Genomic DNA, 21,237 nt, shown 5'->3' on the forward strand with positions numbered 1-21,237 from the left:
ACAATACTATGCTTTGTGTCAACAAGAAATGTGAAATGTGTGAGGAAATGCATGGAATTATAAAAAAGAACGAATTAGTTTTCTCGCCAGCACAGTAGTCTTTGCATAAATTCTGTTGTTTACTGCTTGTTGTAAGACTTAGGATATGTTGTGTTCCTTATGCTGCTATTATATACTTTATTTGGGCATATGGTGACTTATTGAAATCTAGTCCTTCAAACATTTAGTGCTTTGTACCTTGATAATGATGTCTGCAGTGGGAATACTGGCAATAGCAAGAAACAGGCTTGAGGAGTCAGAGATTCCTAGACTGTGTCCCTGCACTTTAATTTAAAAAGTTCATGCTTCTGAGTGTCATTTTTCTTTTACATTTACAGTTAAACAGCAAACCGGTATTAGAACGACTGTGTGCCGAGAAATAGTGCTGTAATGGTCGCTGTGCAGTCTGCACATTTTTTGATTTTATGATTGATAAGATGCATCAAGTTCCAGATGTCTCTGGATGCTCATCATCGATGATTAGGCCTGGGAGTGGTCTCAAGAGATGCTTCAGTTCATCCTTATTTCCCAAGATCAATTAAATCAAAACTGTTCCTGAATATTTGCCTAATTTTAAGCTCTGTTTAAAAGAAAAAAGAAAACACACACACACACAAATCAGATTCTGTCAACTTAATTATTAAAAAATATAAATAATTTAAAAATATAAATCATTAAATATACAATGAGGAGACAAGAAAAATTAGCTGGTATGATTTTAATAGCAAACTAACCTGAACATTTTCCTTTCCTCTTTTCTCCCTCATTTCTCCCTCTTTTCTTTCCCCTGAAATTCTGGAAGTCAAATTTCACATATTGTGCTTTGTATACATATTCTCCTGTGATGTTCCAATATCTTTCATCCACTTTTGATTCATTACACCAATTCTGAAATATTCAGCACTTTATTTTAAGTACAACTTTATTACTTTTCAGATTTCTTAGTATTTCAGGTTTTTTCTTAATCTGAATTTTCAACTGGCACTTGCTGTATATTATTTTTTCTTCAAATCTCCATGAAACCATTTAGGTATTGATAAGTGTGAATTTAAATATCTACTTTAATATAATTCAGTGACAATCTGAGATGCCAAATGCGTGGACAAATGTATGGGCATTCTTATTCTATAAGTGGAGCAGGGAGCATCACCTAAAATCAACATTAAACAGCTTCATCGTAAGACCTAGTTTTCACATGTCTGTATTACTCTTTAACTACTTGCACTGAATTTGTAAGTGAAAACTGCCTCAGTCTGCAGCTACTTTAAAAAATGTCAGCAAAAATACTGCACATGTCCAGAATGAGACAAGGAGAAAACATATTGGTTTGTTCAACTAAAAGACGATCTGACACCTCATAATGCCATCCTCAGATATTCCCAGAAGTAGGTAAGGGGAAGAGAGCTGTGATATCCAGGATGTTATTCTGGAATATTTCAGATGAAACTCTGAAAATTAAATCCACCTGGAAACCTTCTGGTACATTCAGCTTTCTCAGATTTCATTTTGCAGCAAACTTTGTACCAGTTTTATTTGCAGTGGGTGTGTATAATCCAGCCCTGGAGCCAAACAGGACTTTTCCTGCAACTTTGATTGTGTAGGTTTTGCCAAGAGAGAGTCAGAGCACATGAGCAAGAAAACTCTCCCTCCCGTGCCCTCTGTAGCCCCTACACCGTGGATGAAACCCAGTGGGAAAGTTTTCGATCCTTTTCCAGAACTAGTCCACAAAGAAGTTTACAGCACTTGGACCCATGTGATGGGTCCCAACACTTTTAAGGAAGCATATGGTTTTAAAGAAGATGGTATTTAATCAGAGGACTGAAGGGGTGGGGAGGGGAGGGGGAAACAAAAACAAACCAAACAACAAAAGCAAAAAAGACACAAAACATAAAAGCAAAGTCCATTCTGTGTCAAGGCAGAAAGCTGATCTGTCCCAGTACCCTGTGACAGGTCACTACCTAAAGGGATTGCTTAGGCAAGAGCACAAAGCGAGGATGTAGTGTGCTGCTCATCCAGAGAGCTCCCCAATTCTCCAGCACTTTGTGGCCCAGTGACTTCTGCAGCAAGAAAACTGTTTGGATCCCCTGTCTCATTTATTTCAGCAGCTGAATACAATTCAGTGAACGAGGCAGGGTGTTGCAGGAAGAAAAAAAGATGTCCTCATGGTTAGTGACCTGGAGAATTGGTTTTCTTCATGCTCCTGACACACAGTAATGCTGCGCTGGTTACTAAACCCACACTTGATAAGGGCTTTACCTTAACTGTATATTCTGGACATGTGACTTGGGGCTGTAATATATACCAGTGCTGAGAGCTCACGGCTGCAACTGAAGTAAATTGCTCTGCCTTGAATATATAAAGTACAATATAACAATAAATCAGATTTTAGATTTCTGGCATTGCATCTGCTATATTTAGAATAGGAATAACAGTATACACTTAGCTATTATGAATGTGTTGTGAAGGACCTAAATACTGCACTGATGAGTGTCACAGAAAGGCTGTGAAGACATTAATCATTTAGTCTATGGGGGTTGAATCACATACAATAAACAAGGCATGACACCATACAGTAAACAGTGGGGATAAAAACATAATATTGAATAAGCATCACCAAGTGATTTATTTACATCTTGTGTGCTAATGGAAGGCATTTTTTCTGCAGAAATATTAATCTGGGGGTTTTATCACAAGGAGACTATGAACTGACTGAATCGTGATGTTTCCTAATTTTAGGTACCTAATTCTGAAACTTTAGCAATTTGTGCAGTTTATTTCTAGAAGAGGAATACTTGTGGTTCATCTGACCTTGCGGAGCACATAATCATTTTATATGCTTTTGAATGTGTCTACTGCTTATTATTTGAGTTGTTACTTTTATCACATGCAGAAGCAAATCTTTTAAGGCTTTAGAGTCCTATAACACCTTACTAGGCACTACAGCAACTTTGACATCATCACCAGCACCATATTTTTTTCTCAGCTATGGAAAAAAAAAGCCGCTATAATTCGAAACAGCTCCAATTTGAGCAAGAAGATACAAATTTTTCTCTTATGACTCTATTAGAGTCAAGCAGTAATAACAGAAGAGAGCATGATACTCTATCTGTATGTAGAAAAGTGACGTTCTCTCATGAGTTATGCCTGGAAAGAGAACTTAACAACTTACTGGTACTGTCAGTAAAACAGTGTTTTATTGCATGGGTGTGTTGGCTTTTTCACACAAGGAGAAATGTGAATTTCCCAAAGGTCTAGTGATTTGGAAGGTGCTACTTAGATTTATTGTTATCATTACGTTAGACTTAGTCTGCATCATGTAGTCAGGCCCCAGGTAACATGTGGGAAAGTCAAGAGGTTGATGAGTTTCAGGAGCTTATTTGCCGAAATACTCTGCTCTGGTGAGGAGGCATCTAGATGCAACATGTGCTGATGCTGACTATTTAGTATCATAAGCAGCTGCTCACAGCTGAACAAGCTCCTTTGCTGAATAGCCAGAGTAAAGGATGCAGAGAAGATAATGTGATACCATTATATATATACATTATATATATTGTAATGAGGATGGGCAGTGATCTAATTCTGAGTTCAATATTGGACACTATGATCTTAGCCTAAAAAAATGCTGTTGCATTTCTGCATTGAAATGTACACACTGAATATGTTGGACAACCTGTAAAAAATATTATTGGTAACTTTCAATTAGATATCTTAATCTTTCATTACTTTGCTTGTCACCAAATTCACAGTTTAATCACTGTTATCTGGACTGAGATTTTTATAGGTATTTAACAGAATGTTATTGTGTCTTTAGCGTGAAAATTATTTTGAAAAATGTGAATCTACAGGGAATCATAATTGCAAGCAAATGTTTTAGATTAATACTAACAAACACACACCTATACGCACATGCGTATGTATAAAAATACTTCATAGTATGCATTAACTTAGCCCACTTATGCCCTCCCTCCTTCCTATATACACTGATACTGTCACCTAGTTAGTATATTCCAGAGTTAAAATGAAATAGTTCAGACGTCTAATGGTAATTGAGAACGATTCTTCCTCTCCATATGTGGAGTACCAAGAATGAACATATTTTTCCTTTTGGGTAGTAAACATGTCATGTGGCTCTAGTTAGAGGACCATGCTCTTTGGATTTTATGGCAAATATAATCTCTCTCTACAGATAAAGTACTATAATGTTGTTGGAGTATCTGAGAAGGCACTCAGTCTGTACAACAGACCTGTATACATTTTGCATTGCATTTGTGTCAAATTCTACAACACTCTGCAATATGCTGAAATACTTGGAGTTACTTTACAATTGTAGTAAACCCTTTCTGCTGCCAAGGAACCTTTATTCAGTGTCAAGGAACCAATTTCAGTGTTTGCTGCAGAGAAAGCTGCTGTGTGCTACCAAATGCTGCAATTGTAGTAAATAATTTCAAGTAATTAAACTAGAATGTGTTTTATTTACACAATATTTGTGTAAACAAATTTATTTTTTATACAGTAGTAAAGCCTCACTTTCAGCAATTAGACATGAGGAAGAAATGTTTTATGATGAGGACAGTGAAACAGTGGCCCAGGTTGGCCAGAGAGGTGGTGGATGAACCATCCCTGGAGACATCCCAGGCCAGGCTGGACGGGGCTCTGAGCAACCTGAGCTGGTGAAGATGTCCCTGCTCATGGCAGGGGTGGCACTGGGGGAGCTGGGAAGGTCCCTTCCCACCCAAACTATTCTATGATTCTGTATTTTTCTTAGGAAGGTGGAGTTACTGGTTTGTCCTCAATTAGGAAGGTGTGCTATTAAAAATTAAGAGTTTCTATCATCCATTTGAAGTTTTTCCCATCCAGAAATCATTCACTAGCGCTGAATAACTTAAACATTTTAAAATAAAATTATGACAGATAAAACCTCTTGGAACATAGTAATTATAAAAATAATATTAGAATATTGGCAAATCTATGTCAGCACAGATTGCATGCCTCCTGCACCCTGAGTGGGAAGGGCTTCACTGTGGCCAAATAATTGCCCTGCTAACAAATAAGCAGGGTTTATATGTGAAGAGCTCTCACTGGCTTTGAAAGAAAATGATTTTTAAAATAAGCACAGAACTTCTGAAGTTTATGAGCAGAACACCTTCTTATAGTAAGCTTCTTGGACCTAGTCAGTAGTTTCTACTTTCTTCACTTTGTTGGCTTTATTTCCCCCTACAGACCACTTCATTCACATTCCCATTGGAAAAATATGGAATAATTGAGGAAAGAGGATTTTTTTTTCTTCTTTCCCTCCTCCTTCAAATATTCTGTAGATTTTTCTTTTTAGGACAGAGAAGAGTTTATGAAGATAAAGACTATCTTTAGTTTTGTTAATATCTGCATAATTCTGTGCAAGCTCTGAGGCTGTCACTGGTATTACAGTGATGAAAGGAAAGCAGAATTTGCTCTTGGGACACACATTGAGTGAAGATGACAAAGAAAGGCAAAATAAATAGCACAGTAGATGTGGTCAAAAAGATTATTTATGTGGGCTCTGTGGTGTGAACAGGGTGAGTGTTGACAAAACCAGCAGGAATAAAATATTGGAGGTATCCCCAGGGAGTTTGCAGAACAACTCGGGCTTTACTTAGCCTGGAGGTGAAAGGCAGATTCAGTTCTCTTTTCTGCCAAAGACTATTCAAGTTTTCAGCAGCAACCTCATAGGAGAATCTGAATATAGAGTATTCCTTGAGAACACACAGAATGATTCACAGTAAGCTGCTTTCAGTCTCTACTGTTTGTAGTGTTCTATGTTGTACAAAATACTTAAATATTTAATAAAGCAGAGACTGGGACTGTAGCCACTAGCTACTGAGTTAAGTCAGTCCCAGGGCCACCTTTTTACTTTCATGTTGTAAATTGTGATTTAGATTCATTTGAACTGCTTTAACTTTTGTTAAAAGAGTCAGAAATGTTTCATTTAACTGGGGTTTTTTAATTATTTTTTTTTTTAGTAGGAAGAAAAGTTATTCTCATTTGGTTCAAATTTGTCCAGTTTTTCATACCAGGATAACCCTTTATTACTTGAAAAGTAATTTGAGAGTCAGAGCCTTTTTTTTATTCTACTGTCCAGCCTGACAGTTTAATCCTTGTTTTCAAAATTTCTGATTTCATGTTACTGTCATTAACAATTAATATTCCTGCTCAGAATAGGAACAAAAATAAGATGCTACTTCTGAATATTGCATTAATGAAGCTTGATATTTGAAGACATAAATCTTTGAATCCCTTTGCACTATGCAAATGATCTTTATTGTTACATACATACTTCTTTAATTTTACATATTTGAATCCCTTTTTTTGAATCCCATATTTACATACTTCTTTAATTTTACATATTTGAATCCCTTTGCACTATGCAAATGATCTTTATTGTTACATACATACTTCTTTAATTTTACATATTACTTCTTTAATTAAAATTACTAAGTGCTTATAAGTTTGAGTAATCACTACATCTAAAAGATTTCTACAGTCTTTACAAATATTTGAAGTCAGTATACATACATGTAAATGTGCAAATATTATTACAAGCATTTCGTTTCAAGTGCCATCTAAATAATCTTCAGTTATCTTTATAACTAGTCATTAGACATATGAAGGAAATAAGTTTTGCTAACATACAAAAGTGTAGAATATCTGTAATAGGTATGAGGAAACCGTTGGGGAAAATAGACACTTTTCACTAAATAAAGCTCTTTGCCAGTACCTGGAAATTACTTGCCTTGTACTTTTATTTTATTTTCTCAAGATATGTTGTCTCTTGAATATGTTTTGGGATCATGCACTGTAAAATAGACTAGTGCTCCTAAACAATATTTAAAATGACAGTTTTATTAAGTTGGCATGAAGCATGTTGCTGAATTGCTTTTAATATGATAATGTTTTGCAGTTTACTACACCGTAAGTGCAGTTTGGCAGTTGAGTTTACATGAATATTTCATCCAGAAAAGGCCATGAGTTTGTAATTATAAATAGACCTGTTCAACAGAAAGAGATGGATGATTCTACAGCTCCTAGTTTTCCAAGGAAATGAGAGCTAGTTGAAGACTGAAGGCAAGGACTTCCAACTGCAGAGGGACATATGCAGATCACTTTAAACAGTATATGAAGGTCTAATTGCTTTTCAGAGTGGATTACTTGGGATTGGTTATGATGCTTAAATTTTGGTCTCTTGCTTTCTTCAGCTGTGTATTTGCAAAGGTGCTGCCTCATCGAGGAGGTGATGCTAGACCTGCCTCCCTCCTCAAACCTTCTTTCTTCCACCAGCCACCTCACACAGTAGCTCACTTTGTTTCAACTATTTAATGCTAATACCCATATGGACTTTTGTATTCAAGAACAGAGGAGTCCAGGTGAAACAAAATATGTGAATATGAGCCTACATTTTAACTTTCAGAATTTTCTTGTGTTATGCATGACACAAATGTATCAAGATGCAAAAATGCCCAACCTGTCAACATTTCAGGCAGCTTTGGAATTGGAATTAGTGTGGTGGGACTCCCGAATTAAGTGGCTATGCCTTTTTAGACCCCAAAAATGTGTGTGTATGGTATTGCACTGCTGAACATTGATTCGAAAACTTAAGTTTAGGCCAAGCTAACTCACGTGTCTTTGTGATGGGTTTTGTGATGTAGACATGCCAACAGATGAAAGGGTATAAAAGCAATAGCAAATTGTAAATGCTTTAACTTCACTCCTGCTCACATAAATAAAATATAATACTTGTGATTATATAGGAAAAAAAATCCTCATTGTTATTGTTTTTTTAAAGTGAAGCTAAATTAATTTTAATTTGTAGAGTAACTATGGATTCTTAAATCCTATCTAAAGATAAAAGTCATAAGAAACCTGAGTGTTCAGATAGAAATCCTGCTGCTACCACTAGAGTAGATATTGCATCACACGACATGCTCAATATAATAAACAACTATCGTGTAAATTCTCTGAAGTCTTGCACTATTTTAAAAATATTCTTTATATTTTTTAATTGTGTCCAGTTCTGATCAATGGTCAGCATTACTCCTCTATACCTGGAAATAATAAACCCTACAGCTGCAAAAATGTATTTACATACATGACTGATTCTATTGTAATCTATTGTTTTACGGTTTTTAGTCTTGTTTTACTCTCCTAGTATGTTGAAAGCACCTTTAGTGCCAGATCTTCCAAACACACACTCAAGTGATTTTGCATGTGAATGGAGCCCACCGTAATCAGTGCTACATATCAGCAATATTAGCCCTGATGCCCATTCCTAAGACTGTCCCTAAAGTACAAGGTAAAATAAATTTATGTATGTAAGACATACTGACAGAGTAAAGCAGCATGAACATGCCACTGTGATTATTGAATGGGGAAAAGGATTTATCCAGTTGTGATATTAATTGCTATGTATACATATGATATGTGGAAGCTGTACAGTTATCTGTTATTATGCCAGATTTGCCATAAACTACTCTACTGTGGCTTCCAGCTCTGGTAAAGCCTAAAATTTTGCCCTTGATTGTACCTGGTCAATTCCCTAGAAGTTAATAGAGCTGTCTTGTTTTAGCAGAGAACTTTCTCTGTGGCTATATGTCACCACCGAGACATGAACAACTGTGGCAAGAACATGTTTACATGTTTTCATATATTCATTTTGAAATATTAAATATATATATATATATATATATATATATTTCTATTTTGGAGAAAGAAACTAGGAAAGCACTTGGAAAATAAATGGAGGAAATATACCATATGCATATGCATGTATGCATACATAAATAAGGAATAAAAAGTTAAGAGTTGAATTCTCTCCTGAAAGAACTAAACAGGATAGGGAGGTTAGAGGCTAATCTTTCCTCCATCAAAGTTAATGGCAAGGCATCCATTAACTTTAGTAGGAGCTAGATTAGCCTCAAAAGTACTTAGCTATAGCAGGATAAAGGATTTAAATTATTATTATCCTGAAAGAAAACACAGTGCAGAAGAATATTGACAGTGCAAATACATTGGTATGAAAAGAAGGGGGAAAAGAATAAAAGGCACTTTCAAATATCATTCCTGTTTTCGCAATGGAAAAGAGGAGAAAGGAAGAAAGGAAAGAAGAGCAGGGAGATTGAGGTTTATGCTGAAGGATAATGCATGACAGAAGGATTAAGATTCAACAGTCTCAGGCTGATGTGCACTAGAAAATTTCTCTACAAATACCTCTGTAGTAAATTTACATTAAAGGCCAAGGGAAAATTAATGGTCCTACCCTAAGAACTGCAATATAAAACTTAATTTAAAATATACAAATAATAATTTAAAAACCCCAAGGATACAAGAATATACAAATTTGCAGCTTAGATATGCTTCTGAATTACTGTGTGGTCTTCAGTAAATAACATAAACTCTCCCTGTATAGGATCCTTAACAATATTTATTCATTTCACACATTAAATATTAATATTGTTCAGTGGTTTGAAAAGCATAAAATGCTAAAAGAATACTTGTTTATTGTTTGATCATAATATTCCCAAACCTAGAAGAAAGTTGGACTCCTCAATATTTTTCCTATAGCCAAAGAGAGCATGCTGCTATAAACTGTAGTGGAAATAAACAGCATTGTTTTATGCAGTTAACTGTTCCTTTTTAGTAGTACTTTTAATTCATATGAGTTAATACTAATACAAGACAGAACCACAGAAAATGTTTTATTTTCTATCCCAAATTAAAAAAAAAAAAAAAAGTCCCTTGAATGAACATTGCAGTAAATGTTTCAGCATATATATCTATTCGGTTACCTTATATCTATGTATATAGTTTCAGTCATTAATATTTCTTGATTTTTTTCCTCCTGTATCCCCTTTCCATTGTAATTCATTTATGCCAAATGTTTGATTTCAAAGGCAAAGAGACTTTGAATCCTGTCCCTTTCTTTTTCCTTATGAATTAATTTCTTGATGTATGCATGGGGAGGTTTTCTTTAACCATAATGAATGCACACTTGATTTAATCTTCTCAGAGTGTTTGTGATTTCATAAATATGCCTTTTTGTAAATGAAGAGTTTTTTTCTTAAAAGTTTGACTTTCAATTTGCTCAAAAATGTATTGTGAAAGCAGCCTGTCACGAAAGCTGTAGGAAGGTTTCTTTTTTCCTGTTTCTCAATGTTTTTCTCTAAGAAATACTTGCATTAATACAATTGGGAAATTGGTGTCTTAATTTTGACAGACTCGCTGTGTGAAGAAAACAAAAACTAGTTATCTTAAAAACAGCTAATAATGAAAACAAACTTGCAGTGTAGGTCAGGAGATCTCAGATGATTCATTTTTATTTCATTAAAAAGTAGGGAACTGTCAAAGCAAATTCAAAGAGATTCTGAAAATGGAAGGTCTGACTCGACTTTGATTTACATTTTACAAAGCAGAGGCTTGAAATTTGGCAGGAGGAGGGAAATCTTTGTGTCAGAAGTACGTCTTTTGCCTTTTCTATGAAAATCTATCCGTACTTGGTGAAATACTCAGCCTTTGAAAAGTTTCTATGCACTCTCAGAAGAGATTTGCTAGATGTGAAAAGGAAATAAAAAACTTGGAAGTTTCCTTCTTCTCTGGCATGGGCAACTGCTGCTGCCTTACACTGCCCAGGTCCTGTCTCTGCCGAGCGGTTGCCGTACCTACCTCGGAGCTGTTGCTCCCAACTGTAACGTGCTGCTCAACTGGACGTGCTCTCCTAAGGGCTGCCTAAAAAGTAAGAGAAAGACAGTTCTTACATGTGATTCATAATGTTGATTGGGTGATTCTCGTCTTCTCAGACCTATGAATCCGTGGTGCAGGATGCACCAAGAGCACACGCTTGCAATGCAAGGGCTGGAAGATGGTTCTTCATGTGGCTCCCAGCACCAGTACTTGAGTAGGCTGTGTTAACAGAGGGGCTCTGTTAGCCAGGAAAAGTGAAGAAGATAATCTTGAAGTTATCTTGACGCTTTCTTAAAGTTTTCTAGTGATTTTTCTGTGGTGAAGTCAGTGTGACCAAAAGTGACATGCTCTTCAACTGATGGTTTTTAAAACAATATCCACAACTGAAGAAGTGTCATCTATAATAATAAAACACATCCTCCTTCAAAATACAGTGTACTTTCCCTGAAAGAACTTTATAAAACATATTATGTTGCTTTCTTTCTAAAACCTTTTTGTTGTTCTGGTGTCTAAAAGACAAAAATGTGCTTAGTGCATTAGTGTAGGATTTTGTGAGACTGAGTTCATGACCTTATCATGCCATTGGTTTTCTGGAATCTGCACAAATTGGTGTCATCCTTTCTGTACTTTGGTGTGCCATCTGTGAAACAGAGTTAATTCTTTGTTACCTTGAGGCCTACTATGAGATTAAATACATTAAATGTATTTATATTCTCACATAAAAGGCATCAGACAGATCTTTGGATAAAAAACAGAAATAATCAACCCTTTCATAATCATGTGAAAGACGTTCTGTAATAAAACTGACATAGTTTTTACAATCAACATGTTTAAGTGCATATTCTATCTACTATTGAAATAACATAGAATATATCACAGCAGGGAACAATACTGTAATTATACTACTGGGCTAAGATTGCTACTTGGAGTTTTCAAGAAGTTTCTGCAGATATGGAAGGAAAGAACAAAGTTGCTGTTGAATTACCAGGCATGTTGAGCTTCCCCCACTACAACAGCACAGACAAGGCTAGCCACAGAGAAATAAATTGCCTTTCATTAATTAAAAAAAAAAAGCTTTTAAAAATTAAAAATCTTGTTTAATTACCCACAAACTAAACAACTAAATTTAGAAATAAAAATTTACTTACGTTTCCAACCTATCATCAGCTTTCCATGAAAATAAGTCCTTGAATGCTTGCATCAAAAGTGTGTGATGTGCCATAGGCCTGCCCTCTGTTTTCCAGCCAATTTGAAAGGAAAAAGAGGAACAATTTGTTCTTCAAATTTCGCCTGTACTTTACACTATTCTAAAACGTGTCCAGCTACTAGTACTATGCTGATCAAAATCCATTTGTGCCATCCAGGCAGCACCTTAATCAACTAAAACATAGCTAACAATTTTTTCTATATCCAAATTTAATCAGCAGGTGACTTTATTAACTAACGAGTAGCAAACCAACAAGCATTTCAGAAAGCTGGAGTAAGTGTTAGCAAGGGCCCAGCACAGGCTGAGCATTAGCCTGTCAGGATCAGTTAAGATCTGTCCCATCTCTGTCATTAAAAGAATAAAATGTAATAAACCTTGCATTATCTTCTAGTGATCCTTCAGTATATGTGATAGCAAAAAACACATAATTTTCTAATAGTTGTCTGATACTAGACCTTACTATCATGCATTTTAAGTTTGCTCAGCTCTCCTATTACATCTGTCAAGCAAAGGGAGTTTGTCGACCACCGTTTCACGCTGTCCTGAGAAACTTCAGAGCCCGGGGTCAGGGAGACAGTAACGTGGTGGAAGGACATTGTGTGTGTTGTTCATAGACCTGATTATGAAATCTTATAAGAATATGCCCATATACTTTGAGTTTGTGAGATTTCCTAGCTTGCATTCCAGAGTTTGACTTTAACCCTCTTACTTGCCATGCCCTCATGTGCCTTTTTAAATATGATGCAAAAATTCATAGAAACAAAACAATTTTTTTTCTTTCTTGTTTTAAATGAAGTACCTATTGTGTGCTTCTGTCTCCTTGTATCAAAGGACAGTGCAAGATGTTATTTCAGTTTCCTATACAGAAGCCAACCTTCCCGCTATCTGTCCTCATCAAAGTTACTCTCCTAGTGGCCCAGGAGTACATGTGTCACTGACTTCTGAACTGCAATCATGTGTAACGAATTCCCTCAGCTACATGAGTTTCACTTAAATCTAGTAGCTAAAACTTAAATACTTTTTAGTGCACTGCTTGTCCTCATGTGTACAAGGAACTGCCTGCTAGCATCTGAAATACTGTATTTATTCTGCTTCCAATCTAAATTCATGCTGTCAACAGCTGTTGGACATTTTTTTCTGTGTAGAGCTTAATTGAATAAGCTTTGGTTTTGATTTTTAGGATGTTTATGAATTTTGGTTAATTGTTAAAACCAGAGGAAAATAGATTATACATTCTAGTGACTGCTAATATTGCTACTAAAAATAAGCTTACAGTTAATTTCTTTATGAGCTCCTGCACTGTTTAAAGTAGGCTTTGTGATTATGCTCAAGGCAGGATAGGGGAATATAGCACACTCTTCACTATTATAATTATTGACCCTGAGAAAACAGGTATCCTTGCATCATCAAAGACTAGAAATCAGTAATAATAATTAAAAAGAACAAAGATAATAAATCTAAGGGACCAGGTTATCTCCATTATCTGATGCATTAGTTCTTTCTTTTCATTTCAGTTCTTTCCTTGCCTTTTGAGAGATTTCTACTTAGGTCACATTATTAGACCAAGTCTGTCTTCTTTGTCATGTTATTGTACATAGAAGGAATATAAAATGAAACATAAGGCAACTTTTTATTCCTTGGGTTTTTGGACAACCCTGGGGTGGGGTAGGTGGGGTTTTTACCTTTACACTCCTCTTGGAGCCATTGGCTACCAGTAGGTGAAGGCTGGGCCAGAGGCACTTTAGTTCTGCCCTCTTGTATTCTACTCATCAGTCAAGAACAAGTCAGGGATAACATTAATCCCCAGAGGTAGTTTATACCCCCCAAATGTATGTTACAGTGGGGAGGGGAGGGTGTTGCGTGGAGGGTTCTGGGTTTGTATCTCATGGACATATCCATACGTTAAACTGTAAACTGGCTTTCAGCTGCACTGATGGTAAAATGTGTTTAGAAGTCTGTAATGTGTCACTTGATAGTGATTGTTATACAGGATGATGTATGCTAATGTTATTGATGTGTGATGGATTTATTAAACTAAAATGGTTCTATACCCTAGGGCTTTTTTCAGTGAAATTATTTTTCTGTCTTGTCAAATAGAGGAAATTTTGTTTGAAACAAGAGATCTGGCCTCTTAGTATTTCTCATCTACCCAAACAATATAAGTCCATTATTGCTTGTGCATTCAACAAACTCTCACAGAAGAAATGTTACTACGTGATACAAGTAGATCCCAAACTCACAAATAGTGATTTGTCTTTGGAGCCAAGTTCTGTGGAACCTCCGAGTTCCTGAAGAGCTCAGCTGTGCTGAATGACCGCAGATGGTCTCTGAGTGACGAGCCATGCCTGAGCAAAGCCCACTGAAGTTCCTTTACATTTTTTATGTGTTCTAGGAGAAGAAACTCCATGTTTTTCACACCAGAACTATCTTGCTGCCTCCAGTTAGCAGCAGAGGAAGCAGAAGCTGGTCCTGACTCCCTGTGAGTGAAGCAAATTTTAGCTTGAGAAGCCTCATGAAGTTGTGGTTTCTACATTCAGAAACAGGTACTTTTAAATCCTGGTAAGTGCTTTACGCAAGTGCTTTCCTTTGTTAACAGCTGGACTTAAACCTGATGCTTGGGAATTCCAAGTTGAATTATTCTCTTTTATACTTCAAGAACTGTGATATAAAAGTTGGAGCAGGATAAATGTAGGAAATGCAATATCTTTAAGATGTTAGTCTAAGGTGTAAGAATACTTTTTATTGCAGTCTTTAGCTAAATTTTAATGTCTCATAGGGAACCTTGAAATTCTAGGCTATTTATTTTTTTCCTGTGCAGATATGGAAAACTTCCAAAATTAGCAAACTTGAAAATTGGAGGCTGGGGAAATGTCATATATTTGAATTCTAGAAGTGAATTTCTTAATGAAAAGGTTTCCTTTGAGTTTTTTCCTTGTCAGGTTTCAAAAAAATATGAAGTGATTTTACCCTATCAAAATGTGAACTCTGTTGCAGAGCATTAAATGTGAAAAATATATGCAAATGAATGAAAGTTCTCTTCCTGATTGAACATATTACTGGCTTTCCTATTTTTGTGATTACTGATGTCAGTTCTTCAGACGTGTATCTGGAAATGTAGTCAAAAAAGTTTCATGTTTTTTGTCCTTATATACATGACAGAAGAGTCAGGAGACAGCATAGCCCTGGAGTTGTGAGCCAGGATTTGCTAGAATAGAAGCTATGCATGATTTCTGAGTGGTATTTTTTGATTAGACACTCTTAATTATTTTGGATTTAAGTTTTCTTACAACATGAAACAATCTAGCAGGCTTTACTAATGTGTATTCAGTACGTTCTTTATTGCAGTAAAAATAGACAAAAAAATAATACTAATTGCTTGATGTTATTCTGTTGCAGAAATAGCAAAGTTGAGTAACTTAATGGTACTGTACAACAGTACAGTTGTGTTCTTTTACAACCTTATTATTTAAATTTCTTTTTGCTATATCTGAGGCTAATTAGGAAATTCTTTACAGGGAGTGGATCATAATGGATTACAATTTCATACAATACAACCTGAAATGTGTTTGTGACCTGCCAATATTTTCTTAGTATAAATGTAAATGGCAAATAATTTAAAGTACTGAGATTTTAAGATATAGGTATGATATCATATAGAGAGAATGATTTTTTTTTTAATGATGTCAGTGGTGCTTTGAACAGTTGTTCTACTTCATTGCTAAAATATAGTTGGCTTTCTTAATGACTGCATGTACATTATTCTTTTAGAATTTTGCAATTTTAAGGCCTTACGTGTGGGCTGGAGTTTCCAATACATTTTTTTCCCCAGAATTTCTGATAAATAAATTGGTGACTGAATGAAACAAATAAATTAAAGAAGCTTTTAACCTGTAGGTATATATCATGTATTAAATATCAGTGGTTTTCTGATGACAGCTCTTCATTTGTTCTTCTCTCTACAAAGCTGATGGTACTGGTTGTGTTGCTGATTAGATTGCAAAAAAAGAGTCCTAAATGAGAGAAAATAGTAGAATATTTAATTAGCTTTTACTTGGTCTCTGACTTGATGAAGTGCCTCTGAGTGCAGGTAGCAGTAACACAGCCTTATTGCATTGTTGTGAGTTTTCTAACAGTATTGCTACAGGATACTGGGCAGGGAGCCTGTGCAGAGGATGATCCTGAATTCTGCTATGAAGGCCACCTTTGCCTTACTTTTATGGTGGATTTCAAAATTCGTGGGTTTAAATCTTAGTTCTGAAAGGAGATAAATTTTGCCGAACATTATAAAACGTGTGTCACTTAAGATCCAAAATTTGGGTGTAAGTTGATGCCTAGTGTAACACAGATGTGTGTTTATATCAAAGGACATCTCATGTTAAGTTCAAAATCAGTAAGTAACAATTTTTATGAGTAGAACCTAATATTAAAATGGTGGGACATTTTCAGTTGCAAATGGTACTGAATGATACTGAATTACTCTGCAAATGTGGTCCATTAAGATCACGCAGAGTATTTCCAAAAGAAATAGTGAAGAATGAGAGCCACTGAAGGCATTAATCTTATTTAGAATAGTAGGTACAATCTGGTCATCCTTGTTCAAGAAAACTGAATTTAAATGAGAACAGATGGAAAGAAGTGCAATTACGATGATTAAGTGAACAGTGAATCTATCATACAAGAAGAAATTAAAGTGTATTATATAATAGGACCTACCTGTTTAGCCTAGTAAAGACAGAAACACACAATCTATCTTTATAAGTAAAATCAAGGGTTAAATACAAGGAAGGGGAGGAAGATATTGTGACACTTGGATAAGTGTTTAAACACTGCCATGAATGAATGCAAAATGGGAGTGTCAGAAGTCCTTCAACAGCATTTTTTGGATGCTGGAAGAGTACCCTGATAGCCTGGAAAAAAAATGTGACAGGTGTTCTCAGTGCTGTCCATCATTTCCAGACATGAGCCCAGGTCAAGGCTCCATCTAGCCTGGTACAGCCTATGTCAGCCAGAGAAATGTGTCATATTGAAGAGACTATCAGAAATTTTAATAATAATATTTGTGTTAATAATGTTCTCTCAGGTCATGGGGGGAGTTGTTGGGAGTGGTTTTAGGTGCTTTTAGGTTTAGGGTTTTTTAATGTTTTGTGAAACATCACTCACGTAGAGAAGTCAAATTAAGTCAAATATTTGAAGAAGTATTCAGTTAGCAAATATTAAGGCAAACTGAAATTTGGGAAAGCATGGAAACAGACCATGCATATGCTTCATATGTGACAGTGAAAGTAAGCTATTGATGCCATTATTATTTTTAATGCATATTTGATACAAAAGTCTCCAGCAGATTGAAAACTGTGAATTTAGTTACTGCTCTTAAAATGAGAGCATACATGAAAGGCTGAAAATTAGAGTCCTGTTAAGTGTGATATTTTCAGTATGTTAGTGGAAAATACTAATTCATGGTTGACAAAAGAATACACTTAGAAAACTACAACTTCAAGCGCATGAGTAAGCAAGGATTTCTGAAAGGTGAATCATGTTCAGCAAATAAGATTACTTCTTTAAAAGTGAATGAAAGAAGAGAAAATGCAAGACTTAGTATTCGTCCATTTCAATAAAGCATTTTCTTTTTACCAAAGTTTCATGCAACAGATTTTTGTATAACCCATTTGAATATAGAGTGGATGCTTAAGATTTTTAATGCTGATAAGTAACCAGAATAGCAGGGCACAGAAAGTGTGTTCTGGGGTATTGCTGAAGAGTAGAATCCTTTTGCTTTCTTTGTTGGGATCATTCTCTTTGTTATTTTAATTATTGATTTACTTTATAACATTATTTACTTTATTACAAGACAGTAAATATCTTAGGTGGTACCAAAGGAAAGTGTTCAACTGGCAGATGGTTGTAGTTTCTTTGCAGCATAATTTTTGATAAACTGAATTAATGGACAAGAGGGTGGAAAATTTAATGCAGTAGATCTAAGTGTTAAGTGATGCTTCTGGGTTGGAATATTATACAAATGTATTTGAAGTAGATATTGAATTAGGTAATAGTCAAGATGAAATGTTCAGTGCATGCTTATTGACAGATTCAACATTAAATACTTACTTCATTGTGTAGCAGCAATAAAGGCTAACGTTTAATTTGAAATTGAACTTATTTTGTAAACCAGTTGATATAGAATAACCATTAGGCCAAATTCCCCTATTTTGGTCATAGGATTTGTAAACATAGAAATATCGGGGATTAAAATAGAATGAAGCAGCACATTCAGTGAAGCTGATAAATCTGGGAATATATGGTGTAGAGAGATGGAAATAAAGTAATATGCAGAGAGGCTGAAAGCCTCAGTTTGGAGCATAGAACTCAGAGGAAAAGCTGCAAATCCTGCTTTGAGGGCAGAGGCTCTTTGAAAGAAGACTGGGGGGGTTTTCTTCAACTTACTGTTCAAGCACATTATTGTATTTGATATTTCAAAACTTGATATCTTCCAGAAGTCCTGAAAAGTGGATCTCAAAGAAAAGACACTGCTGCTGTGTTCTAGTTCCCATAATTCATGTGTGGTGAATTGAAAGCATGAGTTAGCTCACTAAGATTGCTGTAGCACCTTGTATATCTAAAGTTAACAGCATGCATACATGTTTGCAGGATCAGGCTTCATATTTAGATGTAACTAATAACCCCTTCTGTGAGCTGGGTGGAATTTTCTGTGCCTCCTGTGAAATTAGGTTTGTCTGTTAGAAAGGCAGGAGTGAATACTCTTATTTTGCACTGTTAAAAATGTAAAATGTTTTTAAACGGGCTTCTTTCTCATCAAACTATTCAATTTGCCAGCCTTTACACCTCATGAGAAAAATGTAGCCACTTGATGATCAGGATGGTTTTGGGGAGGTGCTGGGCCAGCCTCCCATACAGGGCAGGAGGCGGCTGGTGGCCCTGCAGCCGGTGGGAGGTGTGGACACCAAACACAGCCAAAGCTGACCCACAATTTAGTGCTGTGAATAACAAAGAAGGCTTATGCCACCCTTTTGAACTCAAATGAGGTTGTTTTCTTTCTATATCGTAAAATATGACCCTTTCAAAAGGGATATACTTCTGGACCCAACAGAAAGAGTATCATGATCTGTGTCAAACTATGCTGACAATTACTTAGAAATGATAAATATTAATAATAAGATATTTGCTGCAGCTATAGACACCATTATTTCAATTAATTAAGGTACTTCCTCTAAAACCATGTTTGGAAACCTGTGTCTCTTGTGTATTAGATATTATTCAGTTCTTTTCAGAAGGAATGTATGATGAGATAAGATCTTGAGGGTAGGATTGCCAAAATAATGAGTGTGTATGTAGCTGAAGATATAGGAGGATGTGGCTGCACTCTATCTGAAAATCAGATCCTTCATAATAATAATTATTTATCTATATGAGATAAGAAGGTGTTTCAAGCTGGGTTGTTGGCAGTATCAATGGGAATTCTTTGTAGGTTTCTTCTGTCTTATTTAGGTTTTACTTAAGATTGTCTATAATCAAGCAATAACGGTGCCTTCCTGTTGTGTATGTATGATTTGCTTTTCACTGTGTCTATTAGGGTCTCTTGCAAGATAACAACAAAATGATGACATGAACAAAACATGCTGCCATGGATGCGGCCTGAAAATGCTGTGTTGGGTATTTGAGGATGTTTAGGTTTTTTGGTTGGTTGGTTTTTGGTTGGTTGGTTTGGTTTTTTTTTTTCAATTTCTACAATGCTTTCCACTTTCAGACTGAATTTTTTGGATTTTCTTTTTTTTTTTTTTTAAAGACCACTAGTATATTCAGTGGCTAGGGTAAATATTGTAAGCATGTAAACTTGCCATTCAGTCTTGATTTTTCAACCATATTTTACTATCCAGTGGTAGGAAAATAAGCAAACCCTGGCATGGCATGGCTTTATTGTACCACCGTTCAGCAATTTTTATATACTGTTTCCTTTTATAATTTGAGACATGATAATGATTTTTGCTATAAATTTTTTCATAAGTATTCTTACTGATGGATGATGCATTTATTTAAGCACCAGTGGACAAATAAAGTTATCCACGGGTGACTAACAACCTTGAATAAATACCATTTCACCCAGCAGCTATCCATAGTACCTTAGCAATGCAATTACATGCCAGGACCTATTATCCCAATTAATGGACTGTTTTATATTCACTGTGCATTATACTTGAAACTCTTCAGAGGTCTGGCCTCCCCTTAGCCAGAGGCAAAAAAGAAATGTATAACAAATCACCAAGAAAAGGCTTTCATTTACTTTCCAAGACATGTAGCATGTAATTATACTCAAAGCACAAGGATAGTCTCAGAAATGCCCTTTGATTTACATTACAGTAAAACTATATATTGAAACCATGATTAAATATACCTGTCTTGTTTTCCAAGACTATTGTGGATAACTGCAAAAGTAGATATTTTGCTATCATCTTCCTACATTACCTTTTTTGTAATTATTTTGCCCAAGGTTAAGTTTGACAGTTATTTATGAGACGCATCTAGCTTCCCTGTTTCTAAGCATATTAAATAAGAGCAGCAATTCATGGGGACGTTGTATTTACTAGATGGGTGAACAAATAAAATAGTCTACAAAGAAGTACGCAACTCGGTGTTTTGTTGTTCCTTTGTAAAATGTCAGCCCTGGGCTGTTTTACAGGGCTGGACTTTGACCACTGGAGTTTCACTCTGCTCCCTCTGGTGGTTTCTGAAGCTGCATTATCAAAGCTATAAAATAAAACACAGTTGTATTTCTTCTTATTATTGTAAGTAGCATTGATTGCTTCTCATTGTATATTATAGCGAAGGGGCAGTCTATTACATAAATTTATTGCATTTTCTTCATGATAATTACTGGAAGTTATTGAACAAGGCAGGGAGTTATGACCACTAGGTTCCTGCTATAGCTGAGGAAGCAAATCCACAAATATTTAGAGGATCTAAACAGCTGTAAACAACACATCCTGTTTACAGTGTAGTAGGAATTTACAGCTCACAGTGAGTGCATTTGAGGATTTTTTAGGAATCACACTCCGACAGCTGAAAATTCAGGCTTGAAATATGAACTGCAGTAAAAAGTCATCTTACGTTGTATCACTTAGATACCTTTTGTCAAGCACTTTTGACAGCAGTTAAAATGGCCACTTGATTCACCGTTTCCGTTATTCAAAAATGACATTATTATTTCATGAGCAGCTGGTTAGGGAGCCTCATGAAATCTGCATGCATACATTAATGCCTGATTGCTCTCT

General features: G+C 35.6%; 1 protein-coding gene across 6 annotated transcripts in view; it reads left to right on the plus strand.

Moving 5' to 3' along the window:
• TENM1 (teneurin transmembrane protein 1) overlaps positions 1-21,237 on the plus strand; it is an 814,857-nt gene that overhangs the window by 434,518 nt on the left and 359,102 nt on the right. For all 6 annotated transcript variants that reach the window (XM_065077940.1, XM_065077943.1, XM_065077939.1 and 3 more), the window contains one exon: positions 14,346-14,512. The gene's annotated coding sequence lies outside the window, so the exon portion shown is untranslated. The remainder of the gene's footprint in view (positions 1-14,345; positions 14,513-21,237) is intronic.

This window comes from Columba livia, chromosome 12 (genome assembly GCF_036013475.1).
Source record: "Columba livia isolate bColLiv1 breed racing homer chromosome 12, bColLiv1.pat.W.v2, whole genome shotgun sequence".
In the NCBI taxonomy this organism is placed as follows: domain Eukaryota; kingdom Metazoa; phylum Chordata; class Aves; order Columbiformes; family Columbidae; genus Columba; species Columba livia.